Source organism: Myotis yumanensis, unplaced genomic scaffold (genome assembly GCF_028538775.1).
Source record: "Myotis yumanensis isolate MYYU_CA2020_CCGP unplaced genomic scaffold, mMyoYum1.0.hap1 SCAF_4, whole genome shotgun sequence".
In the NCBI taxonomy this organism is placed as follows: domain Eukaryota; kingdom Metazoa; phylum Chordata; class Mammalia; order Chiroptera; family Vespertilionidae; genus Myotis; species Myotis yumanensis.
The window spans coordinates 101,332,393-101,354,686 of NW_027223755.1; the positions used below are offsets into that span (position 1 = coordinate 101,332,393).

Consider the following 22,294-nt stretch of genomic DNA (forward strand, 5'->3'; position numbering starts at 1 on the left):
GAATTGGTGGGATGTGGGCATTGGGTGGGATGGAGCAACCCGGCTGGAACTCTGGCCCTGACCGACTCCGCCCACAACTTAATTGACTGTGTGGCTTGGGGCAGGTTAATGTGCCTCTGTCATGGCGGCCTTGTGAGCATTAAGGAAGATGATGACTGGAACACCTGCCCTGCCCAGTGCCTGGAGCTGGGTTACTGCAGTCCGTAGAGTTGGCTCTTAGTAGTCTTTATCTTACTTCTGTACTTTTATTTTTTAAAAAATATATTTTATTGATTTTTTACAGAGAGGAAGGGAGAGCGACAGAGAGTTAGAAACATCGATCAGCTGCCTCCTGCACACTCCCCACTGGGGATGTGGCCACAACCAAGGTACATGCATGCCCTTGACCAGAATCGAACCGGGGACCCTTGAGGCCGCAGGCCGATGCTCTATCCACTGAGCCAAACCGGTTAGGGCTACTTCTGTACTTTAAGAAAGAATGTTCCAAAAATGCTCTCGTCTCCCCCTCATGATGTCTTTTTGTTAATGTCCCTTACACAGCCTCACTGGCTTACCCAAACCTCGTGGTGCCAGCTCCCACCTCAGCCACACACACCCGGTCTCCCCTGCTTCCTGGCTCCTCTTCATGCTGTCCACTCAGAGCCCCTGGCTGGTTTTAGCACAGGTCCTGGAAGGCCAGTTCCTGCTGCGGGCACTGGAGCCTATGCCTGGGGGAGGGGCACAGGTTCCTGGGCAGTCGCTGAGGTTTCTTGCAAGAAACTGGAGAACACGGCTCCAGAGTCTACCTGCCCTGGTGGTGTGTGTTGGAAGAGGCTCAAGGCATCCGGGCGGCATCTAAGTGGGGGTGCACCCACTGTCTCTCCCATGTTGTGTTCTGGTGGGCTCTGGTTTCCTCAGCATTGGGCCTCCGGGATCTTGGCCTGCTTTTGCAAGTGAGTTCAGGTGTGCGGGGATGGTTCTGGAAGGATGAGCTGGGCCAGCCACTCATTGCCGATAGATAGGCTGAGGCATCTCAAAGCAGATATGGGGCGCTGAGTCCCAGGCAGTTCTAGTTATTTATTTTAAAAAATCTTCAAGAATTTTTTATTGTGAGAAGTACCAGAAGCCACTTACAAGCCCAAAAGTATAAGAATTAAATAGAACACATAATTTTTATACAGTTTTCTATACAAAAGTTTAGGAGGGGGTTAGGGAGCAGAGGAGCCACAGGCCTGCCCTTCAGCCCCAGAGCGAAGGGTGGACTCTGCACTGGATCCGCCGGCAGGGCCGAGTGCAGGGAGAGAGCAGAGGCCACCTGGGAGCCAGCAGGGCGGTGGCCGTCGAGACAGCTGGTACTCTGACCCTGACCGACTCCGCCTACAACTTAATTGACTGTGGGGCTCGGGGCAGGTTAATGTGCCTCTGTAATTGAGAGAGCAGTGGGCCAGGTATGAACCCCTGGCTGGTGTCCTGTCTGCAGTGTCCTGCCTCCTACCTCAGAGTGGCTGGTGCCCAGGGGGACTGGAGACTCTGGCCCTGAGGAGGCCCATTCCCAGGCTGGCAGAGCCCCCACAGAGTGTTTGCAGCCAGGGCCCCTGGGTTCTTACAACTGGTGCCTCAGCCCCAGGGGGGTCATGATTCCCACCTGTTTCCATCTCTAGTTGATTTTTTTAAATATTTTTTTTATTGATTTCAGAGAGGAAGGAAGAGGGAGAGAGAGATAGAAACATCAATGAGAGAGAATCATTGATTGGCTGCCTCCTGCATGCCCCCTACTGGAGTTTAAGCCCGAAACCCAGGCATGTGCCCTTCATCAGAATTGAACCTGGGACCCTTTAGTCCGAAGGCCGACCCTCTATTCACTGAGCCAAACCAGCTAGGGCATGATTTTTTTTAAAAAAAATATTTTTAATTGATTTCATGGAGGAGGGGAGGAGAGAGAGAGAAACATCAGTGATGAGAGAGAATCATTGATCGGTTGCCTCCTGCACACCCCCTACTAGGTATCGAGCCCACAACCTGGGCATGTGCCCTTGACCGGAATCAACCCGGGACCCTTCAGTCCGCAGGCCGACGCTCTAACCACTGATCCAAACGGGCTAGGGCTCTAGTTGATTTTCTAATGCCAGCAGTTATATGTTAAACACCCACACTCATAGTCACATGATATTTGCAGGGGATTTACGTGCAGGAGCTTTGTACCTGAGATGTCTCCCGGGAGGGAAGTACCTGATAAAACCGGACAGATGGATGTCCCCTTGCCTTGTGACGTAAATGTTCATAGAGCTGTGACCTGAGCAGGCGGCAGGTCCACCATGGCTTTCTGCTCACGACTGTCCTCCCCCCTCGGGTGATGGTCTCTAAATGGGTCGGGTCCTGCTGAACTGAATGGGGCCCTGTGAACCATCTCCATATTCCTGGAGCTTGGTGGCACTCCCTCCGATAATCTGAGGCACAGTTGTTGCAGGAGCCTCCTCAGGGAGAGCCTCCTCTGCTTCCGGGAGCCTCATTTGAGTCGTGTGTGTCATCCTCAATTCAGAGCTACACTGAGCAGTGTCTGCCTGCAGCTGGGGAGGCAACCTGGGGGTCAGGGTCCTGATGTCTGAGGGTTTTGTTTCCAGGGTAGGTGTCCAGGGGCAGTGCTGAGGGTTGGAATGACCTGGAGCCCTGACATATGCTCCCTCGTCTCTACGTGGAGCCCTGTTTTTCCTTTATTCCCCGAGTGTGCCGGAGGGTTTCAGATCTCGGTGCACACAGGGCACTGTGGGGTCTCCTGTAGGGAAAACAAAGTCAGAACCAACTGACACTCGTGCACATGTGCGGCCTGTTGGCTGTGTGAGGTCCCATCCCTGCTGTGTGCGTCTGGTGCCTGGGACAAGCGTCTGGTCTCTGGGCCTCTGTTTCCTCATTTGTAGTTGGTGATGTCTGCCGCTTCTTCCTGGTCAAGGATGTGAGAAACTAGAAAACAAAGCAGAAGAGAGGGCATAGGTGAAGGTTATATGTGCAAATTCAAAATAGATAAAAACTGTGCTTCTAATTAGGTTGGTTGCAAATGTTTGTGCACAGAAAATCCTATGCTTTTGCATTTAGATTTCAGTGGGAGAAATTTGACAGAGAGACTATATCTTGCATTTAACTCAGGACACTCAGCCTTCTTACTTTCAGGTCTCCAGTGGCCATCCCTTTTCTGTTGCAACAAAGTAGTGGTCGTGTCCATTTGTGGAAATGTGTTTGTGGAAATCCGGAAGTGATCGAAAGGAGCCAAGTGCAAAAGCTCTATAAAGGAACTGAAGGGGCTGGAGTGTGACATGTCAACAGATATTTTCTGTTTAGAATCTTGTGTGAGAGCCTGTCATTTTCTACCTTTGTTCCTCGCCATTTTCAAGACCTGGTGTCAGGGAGTGGCAGCCCTTAGGGACAAGTAGCATCCAATTTATCCAGGATGCTTGGCTGGGCAGTGCATTCAATTCTGCATTTAAGGGCTGAGATTTACCGCTGGGCCTGCAGCATGCGCAGGGAGAACCTAGCTGTGTTTGTGGGTGGGCTGTTGGAGAGGCTGGGATGCCTTCCTGGTCCTCAGAACATTGCTGGGCAGCTGAGAGGAGTGGTGGCGTGGGGTTCCCAGTCAGGGTTGTCTTCACTGCCTCCCTCAGTTGAGGAACCCTAGGTCAGGGGTCTCCTGGGACAGCATGTGACTTGGGCTCTGCCCTGCCTTTGCCCTCCCTATTCTCTTGAGAAATGACAGCAGGCACCGTGCTCTAGGCTTTGGCCAGGGCCTCATCTCTGTGTCCTGGCAGCCCCCGTGCTCAGGCCCCAGGGTCCCATGGCGCAGGCTCACGGATGTCGGCTTCAAACCTCCCCTGGAGACAGCAGCGTGGCTGGATCACTTCTGGATTTCCACAAACACACCAGGAATTGGACACCACCACTACTTTGTTGCAGTGGAAAAGGGATGGCCACTGGAAACAGAGGGTTCGGTGTCCTGACCTAAATGCGGGACATAGTCTTTCTGTCAAATTTCTCCCATTGAAATCTAAATACAAAAGCACAGGATTTTCTGTGCACAAACATTTGCCATCAACACTCCCTTGGGCCCCCTGGGAGTGGGATTCAGGGATTCAGCCATCCTGGCATCAGTGAGCCACCTAGTGTGGAGCGCAGTGGTAAGGACACAGCTCTCATGTGGTGCTGCCTGTCCTGTCCTAACCCTGCCACCTGGGACCTATTTCCTAATGAAACTCATCCAATTAAAAGGAGTCCACAAGAAGAAATTGGCCAGAGTACTGACGTGACTCCACAGCGGAGACTGCTTTTGAATTTCCTTACGTGCTGCTCATCAGTGGCAAAGCTGGACAGGCTCGCTTGTAACTGGTGGATGGTGTAGCCCAGTGGTCGGCAAACTCATTAGTCAGCAGAGCCAAATATCAACAGTACAACGATTGAAATTTCTTTTGAGAGCCAAATTTTTTAAACTTAAACTATATAGGTAGGTACATTGTTATTAACTTAATTAGGGTACTCCTAAGCTGGCCTTTGCTAAAAACGTCCTCAATCTGAGGGGCCGACCTCAGCAAGCGTACCCCCACTTCTTCTAACGCCACTTCAAAAGAGACTCGCCCAGGCCAAAAACCGACTTCTGCGCATGGGCCACGAAGTTTCAATCGCACTCTACGTGCGCGCCCGCACAGGGTATTTTGTGCAAGAGCCACACTCAAGGGGCCAAAGAGCCACATGTGGCTCGTGAGCTGCGGTTTGCTGACCACTGGTGTAGCCTGTCCTGAAGGCCACTTGCTTTTCAACGTCTCAGGGTTTCCCTGGTGAACCCGCAGTTCTGGGCTCTGGTGGGTGGGCCTGGAGGCAAGTCTGGGTCATGGGCTCTGTGACTTCCCTTCTGGGAGGATGTGGTGGGGCCACGTGCTAGGACCATTGTGGACCAGTGTGAAGGCAGCCGCTGGGCTGAGTGTCCTGCCCTCAGAGCCCAGTGATGCCTGGGCAGACCTGGAGCACAGTCATGCCACGTGGGAGAAACACAGTATGATGAGGGTCCCTTCTAAAGCCCACTCTGGTGTTGCGTGTCCTGGTGGAGGTCAGCCCAGCAGCAGGTATATCGGGTGAATGGCAGGTTCTGGGAACCAGAGAGCTGGCGTGTCTTCCGGGAGTCTGGAAGGGTACCTGACTCGGATGTCAGGGTTCTGTTGTGCGTATGAACACCTGGCCCCTGGGCACCTCTCTCTCGGCCCGAACTTTCTAAATCAGTGTGTTTGATCCAGTATGTAAGGGTGGCCTCTGTGGGGTTTTTGGGAAAACATTTTTGTATTCGAAATAGAACAAGGAGCGCTGGCCAGTGTGGTTCAATGATTAGAGCGTCAGCCCATGCATGGAAGGGTCTCAGGATCAATTCCCAGTCAAGGGCATGTACCTGGGTTGCAGGTTCAATTCCCAGCCCTGCCTGAGGTGTGTGTGGGAGGCACCCAATCAATGTCTCTCACACCAATGTTTCTCTCTTTTTCTCCTCTCTTCCCTCCGATCCACTCTCTCTAAAAATCAATGGAAAAAATATCCTCAGGTGAGGATTAAGAAAAAAAAAATGGAACAAGGATTCAAGTGTAAAATTCACATGGATTTTTAAGGTAAGCCATACAGGGCTCTGTTTTAAATGACTCAGAGTTGCTGAGCCTCAAAGAGAGGCCTTCCCTACACGTGCCCTTCTCCAGACCATCCTCTCATTTAGAGGCTCAGCACAAGCCCATCTCCCCGCTCCTCTCCTTGGGCTCCCAGGGGTGTTCCTCTGCACCCAGCACTGCAGTTCCATCTGGCTCCCTGCTCCCGACTCTGTCCCATCCAACGTCCCTCCAACCTTTTAGGCCTGGGTCACCTTTGTGTGTCTCCTGCTGCTGAGCTCTGCTGGCGTCCAATAAACTTCCTTTTCCTGCTAGACGGGTTCCCCCTTGAGCCCAGGGTCCTATCTGACGGAGGCAGGCACCCTGGGGGCTCTGAAGGTGGGGATGAGCCCCGCCCCCTCTGATCTTTCCTACTTGACCTGACAGCTGTCTCTGAGGTAGCAGTGAGCTGATGAACAACTCCTGAGCCTGGTGAGTGCAAACGTCATGGTTCAGCTCTTTTCATACAATGGTTGAGGCAAAGCCTCAATTCCATGTCACAGAAGTTCCGGCCCTTGTTCCAGACCACGGCCCCTTTAAAGGAAACGGTGATTATTTTCACCAGTAGGGAGGCGGCTAAAGCTGATCTGTGGGGTCCTTTGGCTTTACCTAAAGAACAATGGGGGTCCAGAGGGTTAGGAGGAAGGGGCAGGCCCGTGGGAGAGTGTGTGACCAGTGCTTCCTTAGATATAGGGGTGGGGTTCAAGGAGGAATCTGGGAAGTCTGTGCAGTTGGGGCAATGCCCTGGGGTCAAGATGTCGGACCAAGGGGTGGCAGGAGACTGGGCTGAGTCCCCAGGCCAGGGAAGCAAAGAGAACAGAAGTGGCTCTGGGCTTAGTGTGGCATAAGGCTGTGTTTGGGAAATAAGAAACGTACACCCATGACCTAAACAGTATAAAACAGCAGTATTAATGAGGCTTTGCAGTAAGACCGCCAAGCAGGGCTGCGACTTTACATTGAGAAATACCAGACTGAGCAGAATGGGCATTCAGGAAGCTCGAGGAGGGAGAGCAAGGGGCCAAGAGAGCTGGAGGAGGCTGAGGGAGTGGGCACACCTCTAATGAGGGTGAGATGACCCAACTCCCTCAGCAGCCACGTGCACATTCCACTCCCAAGAGGGTAAAACACCAACCTGGCAAAGATGCACTCATCCCAGCGTCTCAGCACAACCCCTTGCCCCTGGGAAAGCAGTCCCGTCACTCCAGCAGCCACAGAGCTGAAGCCCAAGGACACACTGCCAGGCGCAAGCCCTTGCTTTCTTTTTCAGTTCTGCCTGGACTCCTGGCTCAACACATGCAAGTCGGGGCTGCTGTTTCCAAGTGCCAGCCTTTGACATTTCACTTCCCATAAGATTACACCCAATAATTTCTGATTTACATTCCTATGGATTTTTTTCCTTACTTTTTTTTTTTTTAATTAATGAAGCAAATTCAACTCAGAGCAGGGATTTGAAAAGCACAGCTAGGAGCTTTTTGTTTGCCACGAAGAATGCCCTGATTATCCCACAATAAAACAAGCCACTGCAGAATGAGAATATATCCAGCCAGGAAATGGGACGTGAGGAAAAGCATCTGGGCACATACAGCCTGGCCTGGAGCAGCTGCTCCCATGGGGACTTGCCTCTCTTGGAAGAACCGCCCTCCCCGTCCCCCAACAGCAGGTAAAAGGTATAAAGATTTAAACCTGTGTCTGTATTCTTAGCATTATACCCTGTGGGTGGTTCTAGGATGGAGGTCTTGTGTGTTCTTCATACTTTACAGAGTCTGTCACAAGATGAAGGTATGAGCCAAGGTTTTTCCCACCTGTAAACACAAATGCACTTGATGCTAAGTTTACCTTTACAAGATGCCTGGCAAGTTCACTCAGCCCAAAGCACAATTCCGATGAGGTTGAAAGGTGTTCCTAAGCCTCTCCTGTAAGGGACACATGCCACCTTACTACAAGTTAACATACACTAGTCAGTCACCTTACCTTTGTTGTTGGCAGCTGGCTGACACCATCAGCATGCTCTGCGAGTGCAGACTGCTCTGGGGCCTGAGTGGAGTCGTGCCTGCATTGGTTGGGGGGGACCACAGTGCGAGGCGAGAACAGGGAGCGTGCAGAGATGCAGGAAGATGAGGAAGGTGGCCCTCTGGCCAGGAGAAGAGGCAAGGAGAGGATGCTGGCAGCACCCATGGTCCACAAGCTCCATTCCTCTGCACCTCGAATTTCCAGGACTCCAAGAGTCACCCCAGGAACCTCTCTAGCCATCCTTCGCCTGCCCCACCCAGCTCAGCAGGCATATATTGTTTTTGCCACAGTTACAGCATGTCCCACAATTCCATGTCCTCAGCCCTGGGGAGTTCAGGGGGAGCTCTGAGACATTAACTTGCCCAGTGCAGACAACTCAGGCTGTGGAGTGACTTCTCTAAGAACACCTGACCCTTCAAAGCCACGGTTTTCCGGGTATTTCATTACAAAAATATATGCACTCATTTTATTCATCAGAGTTCCTTAAAAGAGGTAAATCAACTATGCTATTAACCCAAATATTCAACAAACATGGCCACTGTGCCAGCCAGGGTCCCACGACACAGCCTTAGGCAAACATGGTCCCTGCCCCTAGGAAGCTACATCTTAATGGGGTGACAAGCCCGACTTCATTTACAGAACCAGCTGTGTAAAGTTGTGAGGGTGGCTATGGCAGAGCTGGACACGTGCTGGGGGAACAGAGCAGCCCCCTGGCTGCTGTGGTCCACCCACAGCATGGGTTGGTGAGGGGCTTGGAGGGAGCGTTGGAGGGCTGCAGTACTGTTCAGGGAGGGTGATGGAGGCTCAGACGGTGCTGCAATGGCCAGGAGAGGGATACTAAAGTTCAAAAAGTGGAATGTGGTAAGAGCTAATCACGCAAAACTTTAAAGCATTTTTTAAAGTTTTGCTTTCCTCTATGTTTCAGATTCAACGCAGCAGCCTTCATGAGCCAGAAGGAAAAACCAGTCATTTTGAAATCAACATCCAAGGGAGGATAGAAAGAACTCTGGAGTTTGGAAATGTCAACAACAGATGATCACACACACACACACACACACACACACACACACACAAACACACAAACACACCTGCTTCTCCGTCACATGCTTTATGTGAAATGGCAGCCTCCGCCAGCACCTCATGGCAGCTTTGATGATTTAAGGCAAATGCAGTGCTCTTGAGATCACACTGCTCTTATCCACTTCATCAACAAAGGTTCACTGAACACCTACTGTGTGCCATACATTTCTCCTGGGCACTGGAGAGACAGCAAAGAGCAAAACTGAGCCCATGCCCTCAAGAAGCCCACATTTTAGTGGAGTAGAAAGACCCACCAAAAATAGAAACCAGATAAAACTTACAGTGTGTCATATGGTGATAATCACTGTGAGAAAAATACAGCAGGGAAGGGAGAGGGGAGTATCTGGGTGGGGTTGGTGTAAATGTACGTAAACAGAGAAGCCCTCACTGGGAAGGTGACATCTGAGGATGTGGGGAAAGACCTCAGGACACCTGGGGAGAGCTTTCTCCACAGAGGACTAGCCAGTGCCAAGGTCCCAAGGCTGGAGCATCTCTACACTCACAGCAGGCCTGTCCCTCCAGACAAAGCCCTGGGTGCCAGGCAGGGACCTCAGCACCCCTGAAACACCCCTTCTGGGCACCTCTACCCACAGGAGTGGGAGCCTGAGAAACAGGGCTGCCCGTGAGGACCCAGGCACCTCCTGTCTGATGACAGCCTAGCCAAGGCTGTACTGTCCAGCATCAGTCCAAGGCTGAGATGCTAGTCACTACACCACCACCGCTGCAAAAGCACCCAGCAGTGTCCCCTGCACTCCACACTATGGGCACGATGACACAGGAACAAGTCACGAGCAGCCTTCCTCCTTCGTGGGATTCCTTCCTGCCTCCGCCACATGAGCCAGCCAAGCGCCTCAGCGCAAGACCAGTCTCAGGGACTCTCCCAGGTGATGTTTACAGGGTAGACTCAGTGCTTCGTGCTCTCTCTTCCCACAGGCATAACTCACTAGCATGGGTATGTTTAATAAATAGTTTTACTTCTGCAATTAAAGAAACTGGTGGTTGCAATATTACCTTGTAAAGCATTTAAGCATCAATTGTGAAATGAAAAAGAAAAAAGCCCTCTTCCAGTATGAAAACTCCAAATGTTTATTTATACTTTAGGTGTTATTCTAAAAGGCTAACTTTAAAAAACATCTTCAGAAGGAATTAAGCTGCACAAACAGCACCTGACACCTCCAGGATCTGGAATACACTTGCTGACCAGTGGTCATGTGTGGCAGTGAGGGCTCCTTGAGGCATCCCCATCCAGCCTGCCAGCCCACAGGTCCTGTGGGTGAGTCATTCCCTCCCAGCACACCTCTATTGTACTTCTGGTTCCTCAATAGCTTCTGAAATTTCAATCTCGGGAGAGAAGAAAAAAAAGTAAACCCTCATCCAGGGATATGTTCAGAGGGATAGAGGGAGGGGGGGGGGGGAGAGAGAGAGAGAGAGAGAGAGAGAGACAGATACACACTTGGATAGGTGCCTCCCCATATGCACGCCGATGGGGGATAGAACCTGCAACCTTTTGGTGTATAAAACGACGCTTCACCAACTGAACCACCTGGCCAGAGCTCTCTGGAAAAATTTAAAGCAACAAAACCCTAAGTGTGCCATTCATTTATCCCTGTCCTCCCTAATAAAATGGAGCTGGTCACAGAGACATTCTCAACTACACGGCCCTCTGCCTGGTCCTGCAGGCACCGAGTTACCATGAGAGTTATGATCATTGGCCTTTCTTACACACAGACATGCGTGCATCCCACCCCAAATGCAAGCCCTTCAGGGCCACCCGTGGCTCTCCATGGCCACAGCCCTACATCAATGCCACGTCTTTCCCACCAGGAGTCTCCCACAGGCTGTGCCCCAGCCCCACTCTTCCTCCCCTACTTCCCACTAACAGCACCACATCCATCTCCCTACTTCCCCTCAGATCGGACCCCTGCTGTGCTTCTCTCTCTGACCTCCTATGTGCTCTCAGGACAAGCTTCTGTAACTTCATTGCCACTGAGAATTGGGGGAGGTGTGCCAATGGCACAGTGCTACCAAGAACAAGGAAGGACGCCTGTTCTCAAAGACCTTGGTTAGGAAGCGTCAGCCATCGACATCGGCACCTTTGGAGTCTCTGGAAAAGTGGGCCTCACCATGTCCCACAACTCCACTCAAGGTAAACCTTCTACACCCTCTGAGTGTGTCATGGTGAGCCTGTAAGCAGGACTGCCACCTGCTGTGCTCACTCCACCTTTTCAGAGCAGGCACAGGGGGGTTTGGAGACCATGACAACCACCCCTTCGCAAGGGCATCTCTGACAGGAAGACAAAGACAAGTTTCAAACCACTAACTTCCAAATGAACTTGAAGTAGAGTCATATGTAAACTGGGCATTTTCTGTAGACTTCAATTTATTTCACGCAATTTGTAAATAACTTGAATTTTAAGTTCTTTGACTTTTTGAGTACCTGGTTCAGCAGTCTCCTCTTAGAAGTAGAAACTCTCAAGGGAAAATTACTTTGAGATCAAATTACATTTTCATAGCCACCAAAAACATATCAAGGCGCAATTTAATTATGGAATACCTTGCTTAGCCACTGAGAGAGTTTAGGAAAATACCAGCATCAAAATATCCAGTATCCAATATTCAAATCCGGCAAAGGTAGCAAACATTTTGGCTGACAAATAGATTGAAATGCAAATGAATTTGGGGCAAGGAAACAAATGACCCAAGGATATTTTTGGATTTCTTTTTCCCCATGTAATCAAGTCTCACAGTAGACACCTCGCTCCCTTCATAGCTGCAGACAACAGCTTCCATCACCCTTCAAAGATTAACTGCCAGGCAGATGGAAGCTGATTTTACAATACAGAACCATGTTTTTTAAATGGCACACCTCCCCCAATTCTCAGTGGCGATGAAGTTACAGAAGCTTGTCCTGAGAGCACATAGGAGGTAAGGGAGAGGAGAGAGGGCTGTGTTGCACTGGGCAGATGAGGAAGTGAGCCCTGAGTCAGCGCCAGGAGGCCAAGGAGTTGAATTTGGGAGTAGAAGGTTGACTGATGTTTCTCAGATCCCCCTGCATCTTCATCTGTCTCTGTATCTTTCTCTCTTTAGGATGGATAAAATGCAAATTAAGCAAGGATTTCACATGAAGACTGAGCTAGGGGATGTTGAAGCTAGACTCAGGGTCAGTGCACTGAACAGTCTTTCATTCTGAGGAAGCCTTTAGATCTGCACAGGGACCAACGATTCAAAGCTAGAGGCCTATATACCTCAGAGAGTTCAGCAGCTACAACTGGATTCTTTAAATGTGTCCTGGCTCTTGAGAGTTCAAGTTTCTACAGACCTGCTGAGGAAGAATCTAATTGTAGGATATCACACGAGTGGAGCTCCAAAAGCTTAATCACTAGTTACAACTGTGTAAGCCTTTTGCATATGAACGAGTCATGGGTCTCAGATAGACAATCACAGTTACAGGTACAAGTAGAGAAGGGTTATTGCTGAACTGTTAGAACCGCACTCTGACGAGCTGAGCACTGATCCTCACTCGCTGTCTCACCTTGAACAAGTTATGTCATCTCTCTGTGGCTCAGACCCTCTACTCATAGTCAGGGGTAAGGAGAACGGGAACTCCCAGGCTTGCTCTGAGGATTTAACGAGTGAACGTATGAAAAGTACTCAAGCTGACTGGAAGGGAGCGTGCGAGGAGCACTTTTAACATTCAATAGCACAGAAGACACAGACACAAACTTTCTCCAACCAGGGACCATCAAATCATAAAATAAGCCCCTCAGGCCCTTTCCAAGTGTTGTTTATTCATCTGTAACTAAAACCGAGTTAATTATATACTGTATTACGAGACCCAATTCTAACTGTGAGTCAGAGAAAACAATATAGGAATGCTGAGCTCACCTAACACACCAGCAGAGGAATCAACATCAAAGTCAGGGCCTTGTATGGTCAAGATACTGTCACAAAGCTTAGGGCTCCAGCCAACAAGAGGAACGTGCCCAAACTCAAGAAAGTTAAGCTGCCTTTAGGTGCTGCCTGGGTGGAGTGTGCTCTGGAGGTGTGGACGCACCAGGACAGGTGCCTTCCTCTGGGACCCTGTGTAAAAGGGTGGGAGGCTGCCATCAAATCCAACCAGCTCAGCCCTCAAGGGACTCTGCTCTCAGGTCGGCTGTGCTCACTGACAAAGAACTTTCTGCTAAGAACTCTCTTTCGCCCCAAGAATTTCACAAAGCGAGGCCCAGCACAGAACACCAGTCAATAGTAGGGACAGTGACCATGGCTGCCTCTCCCATACCCAGACTCTTTTGAGCATTTTGCATATATATTATTACAGTTACTCTTCAAAACAACTCTTGGTGTGAAAACCACTGGCATTCTTTTCACAGATGGGGACACTGAGGCACAGAGCAGGTCCTTGTCCATAGTCATATGCTCACCCATATTCAAACTCCTTGCCTCAACCCCTTCCAGTTAGTACCAGTTAGTAGAGAGTCTGGGTGATGCTGATACTCTGTGTCAGCAGGGACCGAGGAAGGGGGGCCCTAAACTGGCAGGGCCTTCCTGGGAAGCATTTAGGAATCACCACCATATCATTCCTTGGGCTCTTGCCCTGCGGACCTGGCACATTCGTCTACACAGAATCCAGCTGAAACAGTCAGAACTTCAGAATAAGACTTATATTAAGGAAATATTCGTTAAGAAATGACTCCTAACAACTGGAAACGGCTTATGTAAATGTCCACCAGTAGAACAATGGCTACTCTGGTTCACTTAGAGAGTACTAGGCAGTGTTCAAAAATGTGAAGTGGAAAAAAAAAGTGAAGTGAGCCCAGCCAGCGCGGCTCAGTGGTTGAAAGGCGATCGATGAACCAGGAGGTCACAGTTCATTTCCGGGTCAGGGTTGCAAGCTCAATCACCAGTGTGTGGGGGGCGTGCAGGAGGCAGCCAATAAATGATTCTCTGTCATCACTGACGTTTCTATCTCTGTCTCCCTCTCCCTTACTCTCTAAAATCAATAAAAACAAGTATATATTTTTAAAAGTGAAAACAGCAGGAGACAAAACAGTCAGGTATACAACAGAGGTCCCAATCTGGTTAAAAGAAGACAGAAAGGAAACAATGACGACCTGTGGGTGAAGGAGCGACAGACCACCCAGCCGATCCCCTGTAACTATTAACCTTGATAGCTACAAAGGACAAAGTGTGACATGGGCAGGATCAGCAGAAACAGCAGGGGAGCTCCCTGTAGACGAACATCTCTGAGGGACTATATCCTTGCCCACCTGCCTACTCACTGGGGACACCATATGGGGCCCACAGACCTTCTGAACTCACTTCCAAGTTCATCAGTTCCTATATTCAGGAAGGACTCAGATGTATAAGGAGTATTTGCTAGTGGGCAGATGAATAAACTAGTATTTTTAGACACAGATCCTATGTGAGGTGCAGAAACCATCAAGTATCACAGGGGCCTGGCATGGAAATCCTACTACTGCTTTTCAAGCCTGTCATCCTGGAGCTGCATCAGAAGAAAACAGCAGCACTTCAAAGATAACTCAACCCATGGACTTAAGATTCCATACGTGTTAAAAGCTTTACTCAGTAAAACCTACTTGTTGGTCAGAAAACAACATCGGCAACCACTTGCCGCCCTTTGTAAAATAAAACCCTCACCCGAGGATTCGTTCTTATTGATTTTTAGAGGGGGGGGGGCCAGGGTACGAGAGAGAGAGAGAAACATTGATGTGAGAAACATCGATCGGATGCCTCCTACACAGGCCCGAAACCTAGGTATGTGCCCTGACCAGGAATCGAACCCGTGACATTATGGTATATGGGATAATGCTCCAGCCACGTAAGGCACCCCCCAGAATGCCACTGGCCATAATAAATAAATGTCATCTGGCAGGAACACCCCTCCAGCATTGTAACTCTGTGGTTTGCAACACAGGAGAGCCCCAGCTTATTCCTATCCCAGAATGCCTATCCTGACACCTGAAAAGGCACCATAAACAGATGCTCTCCCTTCCTAGGCTCCTCATCTGCAAATTTTGAATAAAGCGTTTGTTTGGGGGAGAAATAATGGCCAATGAGATACAGACAGACTCTGTTGCAACTTGACCGGCCAACTCCCACAGTGTAACTTCCCAACATCATCCGCATGTGGAGAAAGATCTACTGTGCCTAGCATGACATTCAGCCACACCTCCACCACTCATCAGTTTGGAGTTCACTTACCAGAAACAAGGAAAGGAGGAGGAAGAAAGGCAGGGCGGGCAGCCAGGCCAGTCTATATTTCACCTGGTGTTAGCCAACCCCGAGCACCTGTCAGAGGCTTACAGACTGGCCAGGTGAGCCTTCAACACCGAGGCCTATCTGCCCGCTGCCAGCCATCACCATCATTTCTTCACAGTGCTTTCCTCTCGTTTCAGTGCCCCCATTCCTATCATAATAATTGCCTTGCTTTTTCTGTAGCTGTGCAGAAAGGAGATTGGAGGGGCAACTCTGTAAAATTAATTCCAAAAGAGAAAAACAGGTTGGAGAATGATATGAACAATTGTGGAGAGCGGCTACAGTGTTTGGACAGGTTCAACCTCGGACTAATGAGAGGGCACAGTCCTCTCATGGCCACGTGCAAGTCCCAGCTTGGAGGGCAAAGCCTGCCCAGCACAATTATAGCCAACAGCTATGGTTGTGAGCTTGAACCTATGGTCTGAACACGTGGCCCCACGTGTCTGAGTGATGTGGGCTTGATAGAGTTCAGGTGCATGTAGTTGAGTAGGCTCGAAACCCACGAGAATGTTGTAAACATCTTTTTTTTTTTTTTTAAAATACATTTTTTTTTATTTATTTTTTACAGAGAGGAAGGGAGAGAGATAGAGAGTTAGAAACATCGATGAGAGACAAACATCGATCAGCTGCCTCCTGCACACTCCTTACTGGGGATGTGCTCGCAACCAAGGTACATGCCCTTGACCGGAATCGAACCTGGGACCTTTCAGTCCACAGGCCGACGCTCTATCCACTGAGCCAAACCGGTTTTGGCATGTTGTAAACATCTTGACCACGCCCTTACTTTGCCTCGCGGAATCTGGCTATAAAATAAAGAGATGGCTTACAGGCCATGGCACTGTCTCTCTCCATCAGAGAAGGCAGCGTCCCACCCAGACCCAACTTTCTTCTCTTGTCTGTCTTTTCTAAATCCTTCACCGCCCCCACTCAGGTTCACCCTTGGTGCTGGTGCGGCACAAACAATGAAACTCATTGTAAAAGCTAAGCTTTTAGCCTGATGAATTCTAACTATAATATGCAGAGGCACACACATGCAGCCTCTCATCAGCCCTCTCCAACGAGGGCAGGCCTGCCACCAGCTCCACAAACAGAAGGACAATGACTTTCAGAAAGAAATTCTTGGCATCCAGACGTTCCTTCAAACCATACCTGCCAATATTTCTATTCCCTTCAGGCTGCAAGCTGATTTAAAGCCCAGTGGATGAGGCCAGGCCGGCGTGGCTCAGTGGTTGAACGTCAATCTATGAACCAGGAGGTCAAGGTTCAATTTCTTGTCAGGACACATGCCGGGGTTGTGGGCTCGATCCCCGGTAGGGGGCGTGCAGGAGGCAGCCCATCAATGATTCCCTCTCATCATTGATGTTTCTATCTCTCTCTCACTCTACCTTCCTCTCTGAAATCAATAAAGAAATGTATTAAAAAACAAAAACATAAAGCCCAGTGGCTGCTACAGAGGGCGTGTGATTTTATCGGTGGATAGAGGAGGTCACTGGGCCATCGGGAACTGTGTGCCCACCTTCCTCAGGCCCCTCAGAAACACTCCAGGTGGAAATCACACTTGTTTGTCCTTCTGTGGGCCATGCGCCTGGTCATGGGCTGCTAATGTCAGACTTGGCCATCTTTTTCACACACAGTTTGCAATGCTGTCACTTCCCGCTTCTGTGGGGCTGTGGGTGATCCAACTATTTTTTTTTTTTAAATATGTTTTTATTGCTTTCAGAGAGGAAGGGAAAGGGGGAGATTGAAGCATCAATGATGAGAGAGAATCACTGATTGGCTGCCACCTGCACGCCCCCAACTGGGGATCAAGCCCGAAACCCAGGCATGTGCCCTTGACCGGAATCGAACCATGGACCCTTCAGTCCCCAGGCCAATGCTCTATCCACTGAGCCAAACCAGCTAGGGCTGACCCAACTATTCTTGTTTGTTATATCCAACTAATTAAACTGAAACCTGGCTCAGTTGCTCTGATAAGGGATTTATCGCCCTCAAACCTAAATCCTTTGGCATGAACTATCTCCCTAACAGTCAAAACAACCTGAAATTTCTTGGAGAAAAAATTTAAATCTGAAATTTTTCCTAGACTAAGTGAATGGAAACAGACCTTGTGCAACCATATAAATGCAAAGAGCATCAAGCACTGTAAACAGACTCCAAGAACCATCATGAACGCAGCAGGCCTTTCTTCTCTCAGACACTAGCATCAGAACACATTCCCCACGATCCTTGAGAAAACACACTCTGCCTGTTGTGTTGACTCGGCTAGTGGATACGCGATCAGTTCTCATTATTCAAATAATTTTTTTCTGGGGGCCTCGTGTCACACTGAACAAGAACGCTGTCTGGTTACACAAGAAGGCACTACTGACAAGTCCTAAATGATACTTGTCTAAAACTTACAGTTTCCACACCAGCACTTCCTCCCTGGTGATCTGCCCTTTGAACCTGCCTTCAAAACAACTGTGCTCCACACCCCTACGGCCAGCTGTCATCACAAGGGCAGGCATACAGAGCTGGCACACGTGAGTCTAGCCCTTGCACCTGCTGAGGGAGTCATTTCTGCATCAAGCGTCCTCAGCATCAGCTCCTTGCTCTAGTCAAAGTCGGTTTCCACACAAGGCACCCCTTTAGGATGGGGCATAGTAAAGTGCCCGTGAAGGCTCTCCACACATCATCATCTCAGGAGGAATGCACCTTCCTGCCCCCACCATTTTTGCAGTGCTTCCTAGGTCATCATGCACTGGCCCTACCTGCACCCAGACCTCCCATCAGGAGTCTCGGGAGATAAGGGCATAGAATCAAGGGACACACACCCAGGAGATACCTTTTCCTCCTGCCCAGGCTGTGCCAGAGGCAGCCTAGAGGCCCAGACCTGCTTTCACTAGCTGCCCAAGCCTCTTTCCCGGCCCCACATCTCTACGCGCACGTGCTGTGACCTCTTATGAAACGCATGTCCAAAGAGTAGGACAAACCTACACTTCCACCTCATTAGCATGGGGGCTTCACCTCGCCAGCGCTGGACTCAGCTCAGTAACTGCTGTAGGGATGTCATGGAAAAGAAATACATCACACTATAGGAGGAGCTACCTGCCAAAAGGGAGAGTGAAAGTCAGAACCCACTTCTTTCCAGGTTCTCTGTTTTCCCCACCACCGGCCCACACAGATACAGCCACCTCTGCAAACACACCGCCACCCTAAGATGCAGGGAGCCACTCTGGCTAATCACCAATTTTTCATTTAACAAAATCGTTGCACAGTTCTTTTTCCTAAAGGGAGGATGCCAAGCCTCACCCATTCAGAATACCAGCCCTCAAATGAGGATGAACCAGAGCCTCTTTCCAAACAGCTGCTTTCTCACAGTGTGAGGCTGCAACACACTCCGGGGGTCACAGAGTTCAGCTACCTGCCCCAAGAAATAAGTGTGCTGTCCTTCCATGGAACAATGTGCCCCCAGCCTCCAGCACAGTTAAGACGTTCAGGCACAACCCCCGGGGAAAGACCTCCTGGACAGTGGCACGGAGGACTTCCTTAGACTGAGTGCTGCCCTGAGCTGCCAGCAGACCCTCACGTGAAGGGAGGGTAGCACCTGGTCTCTGCTGTCATCCAGACTGACTCTCTTTACCAGACAGGTACTGACATTTTCTGCACCCATTCCCACGCCTGTAAAAGGGGAATGACACCTACCTGGAAACTGCTGACAGAAGCCAAGCAACACTGTGTGAACTATCTAGCCAAGTGCCTGCCTTAAAGGAACTGCTCCATCCGAGGTACTACAGCACAGGGCCCACCTGACTAGCAAGCTGGGCTAGGCCATTTTCAGTCTTGACAACTCCTACTGCTCCCCCTGTTGGCTGCACACACTTCAAGAAATAGGAAAATTATGCATATAAGCATAACTAATGGACATAAGACACTGGGGGGTAAGGGAGGGTAGGGGTTTGTCAAGGGCGGGGGGGAAAAAAGGACACTTATGTAATACCCTTTGTAATACTTTAAGCGAAAAATAAAAAAAATAAAAAAAAAGAAATAGGAAAATTAATCACTGGACGGGATTCTCATACTCGTACAGTGCCACCTTAAAATTCCAAACTTGACAGCAAACTCATTTGAAACATGGAAATCCACTGGTCCTCCTGTAAAAACAAAAAGAAAAGAAAATCCTATTTTGGGGGTGTCCTGCCATTACTGATGGGAAACGTGGCATAGTCTCACATACACGTGAAGGAACCTAGCTCCAGACACAAAATCCTTGTCCCTCACTTCATGATGGGAGGTCTAGTCTCTATTCTGTAATTCATTCCTTCTCATTGGATTCCAGCGTTTTGCACTAAAAAGCTGCCTTATGCCAAGAAAACGCCAGGTGCCAAATACCATCAGGTGGAACTACCGAGACTATGAGAAAATGCACTTTTTCTCCTCCAATGGACACCATCAACGTACACACCTTGCACTGCAACAGCATCCCTGGGTGAAAGTTTATTTTACAAACATCCAGGATTACCGTCAGCCTCAGCCTCGATTGAGCTTCACCAAACCTCCTAAGCTGTTTTTGTGTGTTCACCGGGCACCACATGGGGCAACAACCAAAGACACCCCTTTGCCCGTCACCATTTTCCTCAACAGAACAGGTTCTCCTGCTCTGAGACCTCGGGTTATCGCCCATCTCTACAAAGCTGTGTTCCTAACCCCAAGTCCATGGGTGAGCTGCAGAAGGTTCAAGAGCTTCCGGAAGTAATTACAAAATTCAATGGAGCTGTGCGTTTTTCTCAGGAGGACGCAGACTTTCCATCAGATTCTCAAAGGGACTCACGACCCGCCCCCCAAACCATAAGGGTCAAGTACATTTCATGGATCTTCCTTCGTGTAAGGGATTTGCCCTTTCAGCCAAACTTTGAAAGCTGTTTAGACCTTCTTCCATCACTCACTTCACATTCGCACACAAGGTATAAAACCTTCAACCATCTTCCCGAGAGTCCAGAATGTAGCAGAGAAATAAACATAAAAACACTAAGGATACTTTTAGCAACAGACAGGAAAAATATAGAAACACTAGCGATGCTTTTAGCAAAACATTTTACCTAACAAATGCTTTTCTTTTTCTTTCCTCCTAAAACCCCTTCTCCCTTTCCCCTGGGCACCAGCTCGCACCCTCAGCGTCTGCTGCCGGCAGAGGCACCGGGACCCCATTCAGGTGAAGTGGCGCGCGGCTCCTCCGCCGACAGAAGGAAAAGTAACCCCGGAGGCTGGGCTCCCGGCCGCGCCGAAAACAAACTTTCCAATCACTTCCACCCCGACCGGCTGGTGACATCTCCCCGGCCTCCGCGCCCCCTGCGCGCCCGTCAGCACCCTCCCCGGTCCGGGGTGTTAGGCCGTGCACCTGCTGCGGGCTAAGACCCCGGTACTGTGCTCCCGTCGGCGACAGAGCGGCGTCCCCACGGCGTCCACGGTCCTCCGTCCTGCCGGCCGGCCCTCTGAGTCCGGGGACGCCGCCGCGCTCGGGGAGATGACAGGGCGCTGTGCCCTGGCGCCGCGAGCGCACTCACCAGCTGGCTGGTGGTCCTGGCCGTGGACCCCGCGGCGGCTCGGGGACCTCTCCGCAGCCCTGCGCGACTCTGCGCTTCTTCAGCGTCCTCCTCTCCGCAGCAGAGCCTCAGCCACGACCGCAGCCATCCTTCGCCCAGTCCCGCCGCTCGCCGCCCCGCCCCCGCGCGTCGCTGGGCGGGACTTCCTCCAAACCGCGGTCGCCGCCCGCACTCATTGGCCGTGCTCGCTGTCGTAACGCGGAGCCCCTGGAGCCGCATTTCCGGGTTGGCACGCCCCTGTCTTGAGGGATGGAGGCGCGAGCCAATGGGAGCCAATCCGGGGCGGGGCGGGGCGGGGCGGGGCGGGGCGCGAAGCGAACTGTCATCTCAGGCTCCCAGGCTGGAGAAAACGTGGTTCGCAGGGCAGAGCCCGCCAAGGTCACACCCAACAAGAGGCGAGGCTGGGCTCCCACCCGCCGCTCTGCGTAAACGCGGAGAGAGGAAACTTGACTAGTGACAAAACTAAGAATTGCTCACGGGAGGAAATTTGGGCTATAAGTCATGTTTATGCGGCAAAGAGCAATCCCATCTCATCTCCGCGAATGGTCCCAGGAACACGTTCAGAACTTCTTTGCTTATAATTTTCTTTGTAGTTGCTGCTGCTGCTGATGATGTTAATTTTTTGGAAGCTGTTATTGTTGATAATGATGTTATTGTTTTTTTAAATTGTGGTTAAATAGATATAAAATTTACCACATTGGCCATTTTAGTGTACACTCTGTCATAAAGTACATTCACATTGTTGTGTGATGGTGATGTCTTTTTAAATAATAGTTCTTTTTTAATTTATTTTTTTATCATTGACTTCCAAGAGGAAGAGAGAGGTAGCAAGAAACAGAAACATCCGGGGCGGAACCGTGACCTCCTGGTTCATAGGTCGAAGCTCAACCACTGACCAGGGCAGGATGATGATGTTTTAAACAAAACTAGAATCATCTTGATACCTGAAGGTTTGAATGTTTTAAAATAACCTTTCCCCCCCTATTTCCAAAAGACATATGTGTTTATTTTTTAACATAACAGTTCAGACAATACAGAAGTAACAATACCATCACCGAACCCTTAATTCACACTGGCCAGACTTAATTGTTGGGTAGCAATAATCGCCCCGCTAACATTCATTCTTGGTAAGGAGTTTTCATGTCTGATCTCATTCACTCTAAACAAACATCCAGCTATTGTTGCCCAACTTTTCAGATGAGGGGCTGAGGCGTAGCACACAGTTCTGTGCCTTGCCCTAGCCTAGGTCTTGTAGTGCCAGACCAGGGTCTTGATACCCACATGCCAGAGGCTGTCCTGGGACCATGAGGCTATAGAGCCTGTGTTTGACTGCCCAGACTTCCAGTCCCCGGCACATGTACTGACCTTAAAAACAATAAAAAGGCAAGTGGAGCCTCTGTCCCCCAGAAGGGCTCCTGCTGCCTTGATACTCACCTTTTCCACTTAACAATGCACTGCCCAGGAGGACTCTACTGGAGGAAGTGTATGGCTTATAGATCTATGTATTGATAAAGCTCCCTCCTAACTTACACTGAAGTGGATCCCGGGCTCCTCCCCCATGAACAGGGCCGTACCCTTACATCCAGACACACCCATACTTATTTCCTTAACATCAATTATTAGCGGATAGAACTGCTGGGTCAAATTGCAGGTGTTCCTGTCAGGACTTGATGCATCATGCTGCCAATTGCCCATTGCCGACCCTCC

At 50.0% G+C, this 22,294-nt stretch overlaps 2 long non-coding RNA genes across 2 annotated transcripts; one reads left to right on the forward strand and one right to left on the reverse strand.

Annotated features, from left to right (window-relative positions):
- Positions 1 to 1,043: 1,043 nt before the first annotated feature.
- LOC139009154 (uncharacterized) lies at positions 1,044 to 20,689 on the reverse strand. The gene is made up of 2 exons (XR_011471278.1): positions 20,549 to 20,689; positions 1,044 to 2,937 (listed from the first exon to the last, which is right to left on the reverse strand). It is a non-coding gene; the product is annotated as an uncharacterized lncRNA (long non-coding RNA).
- LOC139009155 (uncharacterized) lies at positions 9,787 to 14,386 on the forward strand. The gene is made up of 3 exons (XR_011471279.1): positions 9,787 to 10,002; positions 10,690 to 10,875; positions 11,817 to 14,386. It is a non-coding gene; the product is annotated as an uncharacterized lncRNA (long non-coding RNA).
- Positions 20,690 to 22,294: the final 1,605 nt, after the last annotated feature.